Genomic DNA, 14,187 nt, shown 5'->3' on the forward strand with positions numbered 1-14,187 from the left:
CCATGCTCGAGTCCATCCGAACCCGAAGTATCGGCATTTGATTAGCCGTGGCTGCTGAACTTGGATAAAGCCCCAAGGCTATGTGGAAATCATGGATATAGTCATTGGCTGTATCCATGTTTTCCAGACAACCTTAGAGCTTTATCCAAGTTCAGCAGCCACCGCTAATCCAATGCCGAACGTTCGGGTTCCGATGGACTCGAACCCGAACCCGGTTCGCTCATCTCTGGTTATTAATTATTTTGATTTTGTCAGGTGTTGCAGTCCCAGCATGCTGCACTTACTTATATTTAATCCAGATTCATTCACTTGGAAGGTAGCCTTGAGTATGGCTTCTGTACATATCAGTGGATTTCAAATAAAACGGAATTTGTGTTTTCTAACTTGCTGGACCCTCAAATTTTTTCTTGATTAGCAGTAGGGATGAGCGAACTTTTAAAAAGTTTGGTTCGGTTCGATCCGGCGAACTTTCGTGAATTTTGGATTCGGCCGAACCAAACCTAAAACGAACCTTACAATAACGGCTGAATAATTGCAGCTACAATAGTGGGAGTCTGATAGGGTATAGTTTTGTTTAGTTGCAGTTGCTATTACAAGGAAAATATGGAAAAAAAATTAGCCAAGGTGTAAGTGATTACACTGTGTAACGCCTGGAGTAGTGGATCCACTGGACCGTCACCACCAAAATCCTGGGCGTCGCTTTGTGCTATGTCCTATGGGCTCCCTGGACCAGTTCCTTCCCTAGCTTCCCCCTTCCCCGTTCTTTTATTAATATACTATTATATGAGCCGACAGCAAGAGGGCAAAGAGGAGCAAGCGATTACTGACCTGACAGGTTGTCGCTTGCTTATTCCTCAAGATTGGGCCATATAATAGGGCCCTTAGATTCAAAATACGGACATGTTTTATACCTATTTTAATGTGATATTGTAACGCCTGGAGTAGTGGATCCACTGGACCGTCACCAGCGATGGCACTAACCTCACCAGGGAGCGGAGTCTAAGGGGCCGCTGGTTTTCACCAGAGCTCGCCGCAAGGCGGGATGGACTTGCTGCGGCAGGCGACCCCCAGGTCGCTACCCCTGGCTTGGTTGCTGGTGACGGCAGGCGAAGCGTGGCAGGAGCAGTAGGCAGGAGATGGTACTGGCAGAGGTCTGTAGGCGTGACCGCAGGTGACAGGCTGAACACAGGAGCAATGGTGTGACAGGGGAGCAGGAACCAGGAACAAGGACTTGGGACCAGGTAGCGGATAGCAATCAGGAACAAGGACTTGGGACCAGGTAGCGGATAGGAATCAGGAACAACAGGGAGCTGGGCCAAACGCTATGGGAAGCATGTAGAGGCTCCAACACAGGGGACAGGGCATGCTGGGATTTATAGGGAGTGATTGAGTGCAACTACCAATTAGGGGCGGACTGCCCCTTTAAATCTGAGACAGCCGGCGCACGCTAGGAGGCGGGGACGCGTGCGCCGGCCGGCACAGCGACAGACAGGAACGTGGAGAGGTGAGACGCCCCCCGGGGCCGAAGTAACAGCAGCGCCGGGTCCCTGACTATGGACACCGGCTGCTGCATGGGGCAGGAGGCGGTCGCGGCGGCGGCCCGGAACGCGGGACGCCGCCGCGGCCGTGACAGTACCCCCCCCCTTTGGCCTCCCCCTCTTTCTTGCCTGCAGATGGCACAGGAAGCCACAAAGTCTTTGACATCTTGGAACAGACTGGACCACCAGTAGTGACGGGAGATTCGTTGGCCGGTCTTACGGACTCCAGAGTGCCCGGCCTCCAATGAGGAATGTCCCCACTTCAAAATACCTCTTCGAAGCGCAGGGTGAACATGGGTCTTTCCGGGGGGTACTTTCCGAAGAGTAGAAGTGACGATTGGTACTAGGCGATCCGGAGGTATAACGTGGCAAGGAGATGTGGGATTGTGGATGAGATCCTTCTGTAAGTTCTCCCGGTGGTAAGAGGACATGACCTCAGTCTCGGTTACGGAGAGAGGGTACACTTCGGCAGAGAAGGCTTCCGCCAAGTCTTGGTCTTCAGCCGGTAGGCCGGATAGAGGCTTGGCGGGGTCGGATGACGCCATAGAGTACTTGGTCTGAGGTGACTTGAGACACTGGCTGGAACAGTCCTGACCCCAACTGAGAATCTCCCCGGTTCTCCAGTCCAGCTTAGGGGCATGTAATTGCAGCCAAGGGAGTCCCAGGAGGACGGCGGGGGAAGAATGGGGCAGGACGTAGAAGGATATCTTTTCCTGATGTAAAGGACCCACCTGGAGGACTAAAGGTGCGGTCTGGTAGTACACACGGTCGGTAAGAATTTCGCCCGTGACCGAGGAGATAGTCAGGGGCCTGGCTAGTCGGGTCACGGGTAGCTGCCATCTTTGGACCAATGTTGCCGCAATGAAACTGCCTGCTGACCCAGAATCGAGAAAGGCAGTAGTCTGGTGATTTTGTCCTGAGGGAGTCCGGATGGAAACTGGCAAAGACAGACTTGGAAGGGTGGCATTCACACCTAGGGACACCTGTCCCACCGGACCTAGGTGCGAGCATTTTCCGGACGTTTGAGGACGTAGGGGACATCTCAGCCGAAAGTGATCTGAACCACCGCAATAGAGACAGAGATTCAACTCCAGACGACGGATTCTTTCATCAGGCGTCAGGTGAGCCCATTCCACCTGCATGGGAATCTCAGAAGAGGGCTGGGACATCGGAAAGTCAGGATTCTGGAAAACCGGCGCCAGCTGGGGATGGCGACGGGAATGGCTTAGTAGATGTTCATGCCGAACCTCCTCCTCCCTCTCCGAAAAACGAGTATCAACTCTGGCGGCCAGTAGGATGAGTTCGTTCAGGGAGGTAGGTAGGTCTCGGGCGGAAAGCACGTCTTTCACTTGACTGGATAGGCCCTTCTTGAAGGTGGTTATTAGAGCGGCTTCATTCCAGTCCAATTCAGCCGCCAGGGTACGGAACTGGATGGCGTAATCGCCAACAGAGGAGCTCCCTTGAGAGAGGTTGAGGAGAGCAGTCTCGGCTGAAGAAGCACGGGCAGGTTCCTCAAAGACGGAGCGAAACTCGAATAGGAAGGCCCGGAGATTGGCAGCAACAGGATCATCACGGTCCCACAGTGGCGTGGCCCAGGCCAGGGCTCTACCCTCCAATAGGCTGATGATGAAAGCCACTTTAGAGCGCTCGGTGGAAAACTGACTACTTAAAAGTTCAATATGCATGGTGCACTGAGTCAGGATTCCTCTGCACAACTTGGAGTCACCAGAGTATTTGCTTGGGAGAGCAAGTCGGAGTGTAGAAACAGCGTCAGGAGGTGGTGTGCGCTGTAAGGCGGCAGTGAGTTGCTGGATCTGCTGCGACTGTTTCTGTATTTATGCGCCTGTTGAGCGACCACTCTGGCGACGTCACGGAGATCAGGCACCTCGCCGGGATCCATGGTTGGAGCCTACTGTAACGCCTGGAGTAGTGGATCCACTGGACCGTCACCAGCGATGGCACTAACCTCACCAGGGAGCGGAGTCTAAGGGGCCGCTGGTTTTCACCAGAGCCCGCCGCAAGGCGGGATGGACTTGCTGCGGCAGGCGACCCCCAGGTCGCTACCCCTGGCTTAGTTGCTGGTGACGGCAGGCGAGGCGTGGCAGGAGCAGTAGGCAGGAGATGGTACTGGCAGAGGTCTGTAGGCGTGACCGCAGGTGACAGGCTGAACACAGGAGCAATGGTGTGACAGGGGAGCAGGAACCAGGAACAAGGACTTGGGACCAGGTAGCGGATAGCAATCAGGAACAAGGACTTGGGACCAGGTAGCGGATAGGAATCAGGAACAAGGACTTGGGACCAGGTAGCGGACAGGAATCAGGAACAACAGGGAGCTGGGCCAAACGCTATGGGAAGCATGTAGAGGCTCCAACACAGGGGACAGGGCATGCTGGGATTTATAGGGAGTAATTGAGTGCAACTACCAATTAGGGGCGGACTGCCCCTTTAAATCTGAGACAGCCGGCGCGCGCGCGCCCTAGGAGGCGGGGACGCGCGCGCCGGCCGGCACAGCGACAGACAGGAACGTGGAGAGGTGAGGCGCCCCCCGGGGCCGAAGTAACAGCAGCGCCGGGTCCCTGACTATGGACACCGGCTGCTGCATGGGGCAGGAGGCGGTCGCGGCGGCGGCCCGGAATGCGGGACGCCGCCGCGGCCGTGACACACTGGACATAGGACACAAAGTTCCTTAGACCCAGTAGGGTGGAAAACAGACATTTGACAATGGAACCAGCAGCAGTAATTGGAGGAGCTCCTGCCCACTGTTGCTTAGTTCACCCAGGCTCACAAAATGGAGGACAGCCTGAGAGCGCCGGGGCATCGTTGGTAAGACCGGGGCAGGTTGGACTGCAGTCAAAGCAGTGGATGGTTGCAAGCTGGTGGAGGCAGAACTTTTGCAGAACTGGCCCCCTAAAGCACCGGGGAAGTGACAGTGGCAAGAATGGGCTAACTTTCTGGTGGTCTTCTGGGGGAATGTTGGGGGAATGTTGACCCAATGGGCAGTAACAGACATGTACTGCCCTTGCCCATAATTAAAGGACCAGACATCAGCACTGGGGTGCACGGTCTTGGACACCAAGATACCCAATGAGTCGCCAACATTTTTCTACACAACTGTGCAGTGATGGGACAGCTGATGGGACTTTTTTGGACTTTTTTTGTTTCTCGGACAGTGATGAGACTTTTTTTGGACTTTTTTTTTTTTTTTAACTTTTTGTTGTTGCGGCTAAACGGAGTTCTCCTGTTTTTTTTAACTTGATTGTAAAGATATGAACTGATATGAAATGAAATGAACTTATCGAATAAATTCGATAAGCTTGATCACTGAAGTTGCTTTCATGTGTCTTGGTTAACACTCACAGACAGCTGTTACATTACATTTTTGATTAGGCAGCACCCAGGTATATCTGAGGAGACTAATTTAAGGTCTCACCCTAATAGGGTTGACGTCACACATCTTGATATTCACAGAAAACCAGGATACAAGGGATTATAGGAGTAATAATTCCTTGTATCCTGGTCTATTCTGGTTCTAACATGGTGGACAATTAATTTATGCAACATGCGCGATTCCGCAACCTTGAAGGGCGGAGTTTAGTAGTTATAAGCCCAAATCACATGACCAGCGCTAGGGGATGCCATATATGTTGTTGGCAACCGTATGTGCAACATAGCCCCTCACATTCATTTTACTTTTGTGGTGTTGAAACTTCACTACGATCCCCTGACTAATTCCCTAACAGGATGGAAATGCATTGAGACACAGCCACCGTTTCATCGGGTTACCTATAGACCCTAGAGGTGAGAGTAGCGGGGTCTCCCTTATTAGGATGGGAGCGGTCGGGAGGGACAGCATTGCTAGGGCATATTAGGGCAGTGCCAGGAAACGGCTGCCCCAAGCATCTTTATACCATAAATGGCTTACTTAGCTGTCCAAAGCACCAGTGCCAACAGTGGACCCATAGTAAAAAATGTACCCATATGAGAATATGGATGTTTCACACTCACTCCAGATGATATCTTCTCATGTATTATCTAGGAGGGGTAAGATTTGATTATTTCCTAGTATTTGCACTGTTTATTATTATTTGGGATATATTTATATGTCATTTAGGATTTTATCCTTGATTCATTAACCCTTAGAGGACCGGGCCAATTTAAATTTTTGCGTTTTCGTTTTTTCCTTCTTGTGTTTAAAAGGCCATAGCACTTGCATTTTTTCACCTAGAAACCCACATGAGCCCTTATTTTTTGCGCCACTAATTGTACTCTGCAATGACAGGCTGAATTTTTTCATAAAGTACACTGCGAAACCAGAAAAAAATTCAACGCATTTCTTTTATTTGGGGGGGGGGGGGGGGGGGGGGGTATTTGTTTTTACGCCGTTCACCCTGGGGTGAAACAGACTTGTTATATATGTTCCTCAAGTTGTTACGATTACAACGATATATAACATGTATAACTTTAATTGTATCTCATGGCCTGTAAAAAATTCAAACCAGTTAACAAATATATGTTCCTTAAAATCGCTCTATTCCCATGCTTATAGCGCTTTTATCCTTTGGTCTATGGGGCTGTGTGAGGTGTCATTTTTTGCATCATGATGTGTTCTTTCTATCTGTACCTTGATTGCGCATATACAACTTTTTGATCGCTTTTTATTACAATTTTTCTGGATTTGATGCGACCAAAAATGCGCAATTTTGCACTTTGGGATTTTTTTGCGCTTACGCCATTTACCGTGCGAGATCAGGAATGTGATTAATTAATAGTTCGGGCGATTACGCACGCGGCGATAGCAAACATGTTTATTTATTTGTTTATTTTTATTTATAACATGGGAAAAGGGGGGTGATTCTAACTTTTATTAGGGGAGGGGGCTTTTTACTAATAACACCATTTTTATTTTAACTTTTACATTTATACTAGAAGCCTCCCTGGGGGACTTCTAGTATAAGTGCACTGATCTGTCATTCAGATCTGTGCTGCATAGATATGCAGCACAGATCGATGAGATAGGCACATCGATTGCTTCCGGCTGCTGCAGCCGGAAGCAATCGAGTGCTGAGCCGGGACCAGCGCCATTACGGCGCTAACCCCGGAAGGGGTAAGATGTGTGGATCCCGATCCTCCCCACTAGACACCAGGGAAAGGCTGCATTCGGTAATCGGATGCAGCTGTCAACTTTGACAGCTGCATCGGATTACTGTATTAGCGGGCACCGCGATCGGACCGTGCCCGCTAATACCCGCGGTCCCGGGCTACGAGCGGCACCCGGGACCGCGGTGGTTCAGAGCGCAGCCGCCGCGCGGCCCCGCTCTGAACGCGGTGAGGATCGCCTAACGGTTAAAAGTTGTATTTTATATATTTTTTCATGCATTATGCTCTTTTCAGTGATTTTTTTTGGTATAGTGAGAGTATACTGTGGTACTTCGATTTTGGGCAGTTAGGGTTTGTGTTTTCTATAGTATGTCCAGTTGGGCAAAGTGTTAAGTTGTGCCATGTTGGCCACATGTAACCTTTAAGAAAAGTGCCTGGCCATTACACCATGTATGTGGAAGGAAAACTGCTAAATGTTTCTATTTATTGTGATATTCATTCCTATTGCACTTTATTTGGGAATATTCACCTATGCTGCAATTATATGCTGCATATCATGTTTATGCTTTGTATTTGAAAGACAAATTTATTTACTTATCGACCCATCTGTGGCCAGCGGCTATGAAGGTACTCAAGAGTTTTACCTGTTGTACTTGACGTTTGAGTAAAGTCGCTGTTGAACTTGTCTTCTTGTTGGCTGATTTCTACTGCACCTCACCAACACCAAGGGCATTTCTATCATCACCTGACAGGTGACTCACTGGGTTAACTTCACCCAGGAGAGTTGTGGATGTTGGGGACTCACTGGCGTAAAATGACTCATTGTACGTCAGTGATCCGCCAACATCCATAGCTCTCCAAGGTTAAATTTATCAGCCACCTCTTAGGTTATATCAGGTGGCCTATAAAACTGCGTCTGAGAGCAGAATAAGTGTCATTGTCAATTTTAGAACAGGTTTTGGTGCTGTGTGACAAAAAAGCTGACTATACAACGCAAGCACACCCCAGCATTCTCTGCTACTGAATGTCAATACACAGCAGCTGTACACATACACAGTGAAGCGAGACACCTAGTGGCCATATGTATAATCTTGATTGAAAAAATAAAAAAAATGTATATTGCAAAACTGCTTGCAATCACAACCCCTGTTAAAAAAAAAAAATTAACGAAAGTGCCCCTTTAAAGCAAAATTCTGTCTGCAATGGCTGCTTCGTGTCTTTTGGTATGTTTAGACAGACAAATCTGACACATTTTTGAAGCCAAAGCCAGGAACAGACTATAAACAGAGACCAGGTCACAAAGGAAAGACTTAGATTTCTTCTCTTCTCAAATCCATTCCTGGCTTTGGCTTCAAAAATCTGTCAGATCAATCTCTTTGTCTAAACACACCATTACTATCACTATTGTTATCACAGAATGCTGGCAAGGGCTATCAGGAGCTCAGGTCTGCTTTCAGTATAACTCTTTGAAGACCAGGCCAATTTTCATTTTAGTGCTTTCCTGTTTTTTTTTTTTCTCCTTGTGCTTAAAAGGCCATAGCGGTTGCATGTTTTCACCTACAGACCCAAATGTTTGCAATACTTTCCAATGACAGACTTAATTTTTGCTTTAAATATAGTGCGAAACCAGAAAAAAAATTAAATGCACAATGAAATTAAAAATAAAACACATTTTTTTTATTTGTGTGTGGGAGGTGTTTGTGTTTGCACCTTTTGCCCTATGGTAAAGCGGACATGTCATCTATGTTCCTCATGTCAGCACAATTACAATGATATGCAATTTGTAGAACTTTTATTTTATTTGACAACTTTTAAAAAATGTTAATCCTTTTTTAAATAATTAAATGTTCATTGTGTGAGGTCTCCTTTTTTGTGCCATGATCTTTGTGCCACTTTTTGATCATTTTTTATTACAATTTTTATGGATTTGATGCAACCAAAAATGTGTAATTTTGCACTTTGGAATTTTTTGCGAGATCAGGAATGTGATAATTTAATAGTTTGGGCGATTACACATACGGTGATACCAAATATGCCCATTTATTTACTTATTTATTTCTATTTATAAAATGGAAAAAGAGGGTGATTTAAACTTTTGTTCGGGGGAAGGCTCTTTCATTAATTAGAAATCAACCTGGGGGACTTCTATTACAACTCTCCCATTGAGATCAGTGTAGTATACTTTATATAGCACTGATCGATTACATCAGTGCTGTATTGCTCTAGGCTGCTGCAGCCCAAATCTATGGATTTCTGTGCCGGAATCATCGTTATTCCAGCACTGATATCTGGCCAGAACAATAGATCCACTAGACCACCAGGTGATCCCTTTACATGGCAATAAAATGCAGCTGTCATGTATAAAACTAACATTAACATGGAATCTTCACTTCCATAACAACTAGAGCAGCAAATCATGATTTCAACAAAAAATAAAAGTAAATCAGATTACTTCCATTTCTGCCTCAGTTCTGAAACTACCAAAACTTAATTTGTTTTCGGGGTCTTAGTCCTGTATTTTGTGGTTTTAAATCCTGATTGAGCAGTTGCTTGGTACTACAATTCCCAGAATGTATTGCTTTTCCTCAGCTGTTTATTACAGTCCACCCACCCTGCCTAATCCCCTCCCACAGCACCCTGACAGTTCCCCAACCAAAGCTGTTGCATTATTTCAGTGCAGAATATTGCCTTGGTGAGATTGTAGCCTCTGCTGCCCTTATTCTCTGTCTGACCTGCATCATTCAGCATAAAGTGGTAGACCACACATACTGACAGAGCAGGGCTACTGAGTGCTAATGCTCTCATGGTACATAACCTATTCTTTGTTACATGACTCACTTCCACACTGCCTCTAAAAGTTACATCAGCAACAAAACTGTACCAGGAGCTTTAAAGAGGTATTCAGGACATGTACATTTTTATATGTTGCTGGGGCTGCTATAAAAGTAATAATAAAAATAAGTCATGCTCACTTAACTGGGTCCCCTGTAGCTCCCTCTGTGATGTCATCCACTTCCCTGCTCATTTCTCTGCTTCTTACTTTTTGTTGGGGTAGAGATGAGTGAACCAAATCTTACGAAAAGAGAATTGCAAAGTTCGGAATGAGTTTGTAAAGATGTTGGCAGCACAATTTGATGTATATATATATATATATATATATATATATATATATATATATATATATATTTTTTTTTTTTTTTTAAAGGTATGCTAACCTTCCCGCACTCCCCTGGTGTCCTACTCCTGCGACCCCCAGCCCACTCAACCAATTACTGACTGAGACAGGACAGTGCCTCGACTAGTAATTGGCTGAGGGGGCTGTCACTCTTGTCTCAGCCTGCTCAGCCAATCACTGGCTGTGGCACTGTCCCTTCTTAATCAGTCAGTGATTGGCTGAGCAGGCTGCCACTCTCATCTCAGAAATCACAGCCTGCTTAGCCAATTACTGACTTACTGAGAGACCAGAGAAAGAGGACACCAAGGGTAAGTATTGATGAGCATATTTTATAAACACCACATCTGCTGAACTGAACTTTTGAAGTTCACTCATTTCTAATTGAGGCTTATGTTTTTATGGCATTTAGTGTACTAAAGGTATTTTTCTATTTACTACTGTACTTGAGTAAATCAAATAATACCATATACCTTACCTTCCTTGCCCTCCTGCCGCTGCAGTTCTCCTTTTCTCAGTTTACAGTGCTTTAGTGGCTGAGGAACACTGCGGCAGCCAAAGATTAGTTGAGCAGACTACTGCAGACCCTAATCCCTTAAAGGAGAAGTCCGGTGAAAATTTTTATTAAAGCATTGTATTGAACCCCAAAAGTTATACAAAAAAACACCAATATACACTTATTACGGGAAATAAAATGGTAAATGGTAAAAGATAAAATGGTGATGTCACGCCCCGACTCCCAGAGCTGTGCGGGCTGTGGCTGCTGGAGGGGACGATGGCAGGGGGACACTGAGGGATACAGGGCACTGAAGGGACAGGAAGTGACATCACCATTTTATCCAGGAAGTGACATCACCATTTTATCCAGGAAGTGACATCACCATTTTATCCAGGAAGTGACATCACCATTTTATCCAGGAAGTGAAGCCTTGATGCAGTAGTAAGTGCAGGAGAAAAAGTAATTTATGTGCATTTCCCGTAATAAGTGTATATTGGAAATTTTTATAACTTTTGGGGGGGCAATACAATGCTTTAATAAAAATTTTCACCGGACTTCTCCTTTAAAGATGAACTTCAGGTAGAGGTAAAAAAAGAACCTTCTGCAGAAGAAAATAGCATTATTTACCTATCTATCCCAGATTTGAAACTACCAAAAATCCTTTTGTTTTGGGTTTCTTTGTTCTGTATTGTGTGGCTGTACTTCCTGATTGAGCAGTTGTACATAGTACTAAAGGTTCCAGAATTGCATTGCTTTCTTACAGCTGTTCATCACAGTTCTCTACCCTGCCTATTCCCTTCCCAAATCTGTTGCAAAACATCTAGGCTGTGTTCACACATTGGAGTTTCATTGTGTTACTGGATTATTTGCAGTACTTTATCATTTCATTGTGGTCTCACCCACACAGCACACTGTATTCTCTATCTGTAACACCACATAGCACACTGTATTCTCTACCTGTAAACCCACACAGCACTCTGTATTCTCTACCTGTAACACCACACAGCATGCTGTATTCTCTACCTGTAACGCTGATATTGGAATAAAATAAAGACATTTTTAATTTAATTTAATTTTTTTTTCTTTTCATCTCCACGCACATATTATGATCAAGCACCTTTTATCTTTGAAGTTGAGCCCCAAAATAAGGACTTTATCCGATATAATCTTACATGGGATATACTGTTTATGCCTCGTTTTTTCTCCAGGTGGGATTGGCAGTAACATAGTTAACATAGTTAATAAGGTGGAAAGAAGACAAGAGTCCAACAGGTTCAACCTGGGGAAACCCTACTGTGTTGATCCAGGGGAAGGCAAAAACCCCTATGAGGCAGACAGTAGCGGTCTTGGGCACCAAGCATCCCACGCAATTGCATGGGGACCCGAACATCCAGGGGGACCCTACTCTGGTGCCCAAGACCGCTGGCCCGCCGGCTGCTGCGATCTTAACTGTAATTATGTGCGCTCGTAATGAGAGCTCATAGTTACTTGCAGCAGCAGCGGTAGCACTGACAGGGCCATCGGCTCCCTCCCTGTCAGTCACTCTTGTGGCCGCAGGAAGTGTTTTCCCTGTGGTCACAAGAGGCCGCTCTGTGTCACTGGTGCCGGCGCTCTAGAGGCGTCACTGAAGCGCAGGTGCCAGGACAAGGGGAGTGCGGCCTCTTGTGACCACAGGGAAAACACTTCCTGCGGCCACAAGAGTGAAGAGAAGAGTAGACGTCCGGACCCAGGTGAGTATAAGTGTTTGGTTTTTTGTGTTAAATGCTATATGGGAGGGGGAGCACACAGCGGGGGTCTGTGAAAACGGGGGGAGCACACAGCGGGGGTCTATATAAATGGGGGAGGGGAAGCACACAGGGGGGGCTATATAAATAGGTGGAGATCACAGGTAGTCTATATAAATGGGGGGAGCACACAGGGGTCTTTATAAACGGGGGAGTGCACAGGAGGGCTATATAAACTGGGAAGCACACAGGGGATCTGTATATAACTGGGGGAGCACACATGAAGGCTTTAGACTATTGGGGGAGCACATGAGGGGGCTATATATAAGTGGGGGAGCACACAGGGGGTATATACAACTGAGAACAGAAAACAGGGGGTATATACAACTGGGGGCAGCACACAGGGGGTATATTCAACTGGTGGCAGCACACAGGGGGTATATTCGACTGGGGGCAGCACACAGGGGGTATATATGACTGGGGGCAGAATACAGGGGGTCTATACATTATACTGGGGGAGCACATAGGTGGGGCTACATATAACTGGGGCAGCACACAGGGGGTCTATATATAACTGGGTGAGCACACAGGGGTCTATATATAACTGGGGGAGCAGACAGGGGTCTATATACTACTGGGGGCAGCACAAAAAGAGTATATAATACTGGGGGCAGTACACAAGCGGAAAATACTACTGGCGGCAGTGCACAAGGGGTATATGCTACTGAGGGCAGCATACATTGGTGTATATTACATTGGGATTGCACAGAGGTGCCTATATACCTTACTACTATACTGGAGCACAGAACATACCTAATTATTAAGTGAGGGCACAGGGACACCTTAAAACTGTGGGGGCACAGAGGGGTGTAACTACTATAGAGGGGTACAGGGGACCTAACTACTGTATGTCTTGGAGCCTAAAATATTTCTCTGACAGATTCTGCAGAGAGGATTCACAGCCGGGAGAAGACTTCAAGATGGCCCATGCTGGATGGATAGGAAAAAAAAAGAAGTAAAAGACCCTGATCAGAGAAGACGCCACCTGTGAGTCACTGGATGTAACTGCACTCTGTTATAGGCTTGTAGTGATAGTGATCATGATGTGGCAGTATTATGTAATGGCATCATTGGTGATATCTTTCTGTTTTGTGCAGAGCAGTTTTGAGTCAATATGTAATCACTGTATGGTGGTAGGAGGGTTAGAAGAGGACTACTGGGGGGGGGGGGACATGACTTTGCTTGGGGCCCCAGAAATGCCAAGATCGCTCCTGGAGGCAGATGACAATTGCCCCATCACAGGGAGAAAGCTTGTTCCTGACTTCAAGGGCAATCAGAATAATCCCTGGATCAACGCATCACCGGAAATCTATTACCCATAACTTGTAATATTATATTTTTCAATAAAAGCATCCAGACCTCCCTTGAACTTATTTAATGAATCAGCCATAACAACATTATGTGACAGAGAGTTCCCTTGTTTAAACTTTATACATTACCCGTCCAGGCTGCAGGGCTCCACTTCCTCTGTGCTTCTCCCCGGGTCCGTGCGCTCCAGCTTCAGATACGCCTGTCTCAGCTGACAGGCCGCTCAGCCAATCACTGGCCGCGGCGGTCCCGGCTAGTGATTGGCTGAGTGGCCTGTCAGCTTAGACAGGCCGCTCTGAAGCTGGAGCGAGCAGGGCCCAGGGAGAAGCACAGAGGAAGAGGAGCCCTGCAGCCTGGATAGATAATGTATTATTCTTTGCTAATCGTCGGCACCGGCCGCACACCGCTATTACAAGTAGCGGTGCGTGGTCGGCGCCCGACAATTATAGGTTAAAGACAAGTAATTCCTAAAGTATAATGAATGAGCTGGCTCTGCTGCTACTGGAAGCAGGGCCCACTGCCAAGCAATAAGCTGATGTCAGTGGATCATGTATCTACCGTGGGCAGGGTTACAAGTGCTCACCCAGCCTACTGAAGAGATGGAGGACACGTGCTCCATGTCTCAGAAGGCGGGGGCCAAGAGGAAGGAGTGAGATGGAGTGGACTAAGAGGGTGGGTCCACATAAAATGCATGAAAACGACGCAGAACACATAATTACTTATTTTTATAAAGATAGAAAGCTATGGGTGGGCTATTTATTAATATAAAATGATTTTGAGTGGAATACC

Source organism: Dendropsophus ebraccatus, chromosome 3, assembly GCF_027789765.1.
Source record: "Dendropsophus ebraccatus isolate aDenEbr1 chromosome 3, aDenEbr1.pat, whole genome shotgun sequence".
Classification (NCBI taxonomy): Eukaryota; Metazoa; Chordata; class Amphibia; order Anura; family Hylidae; genus Dendropsophus; species Dendropsophus ebraccatus.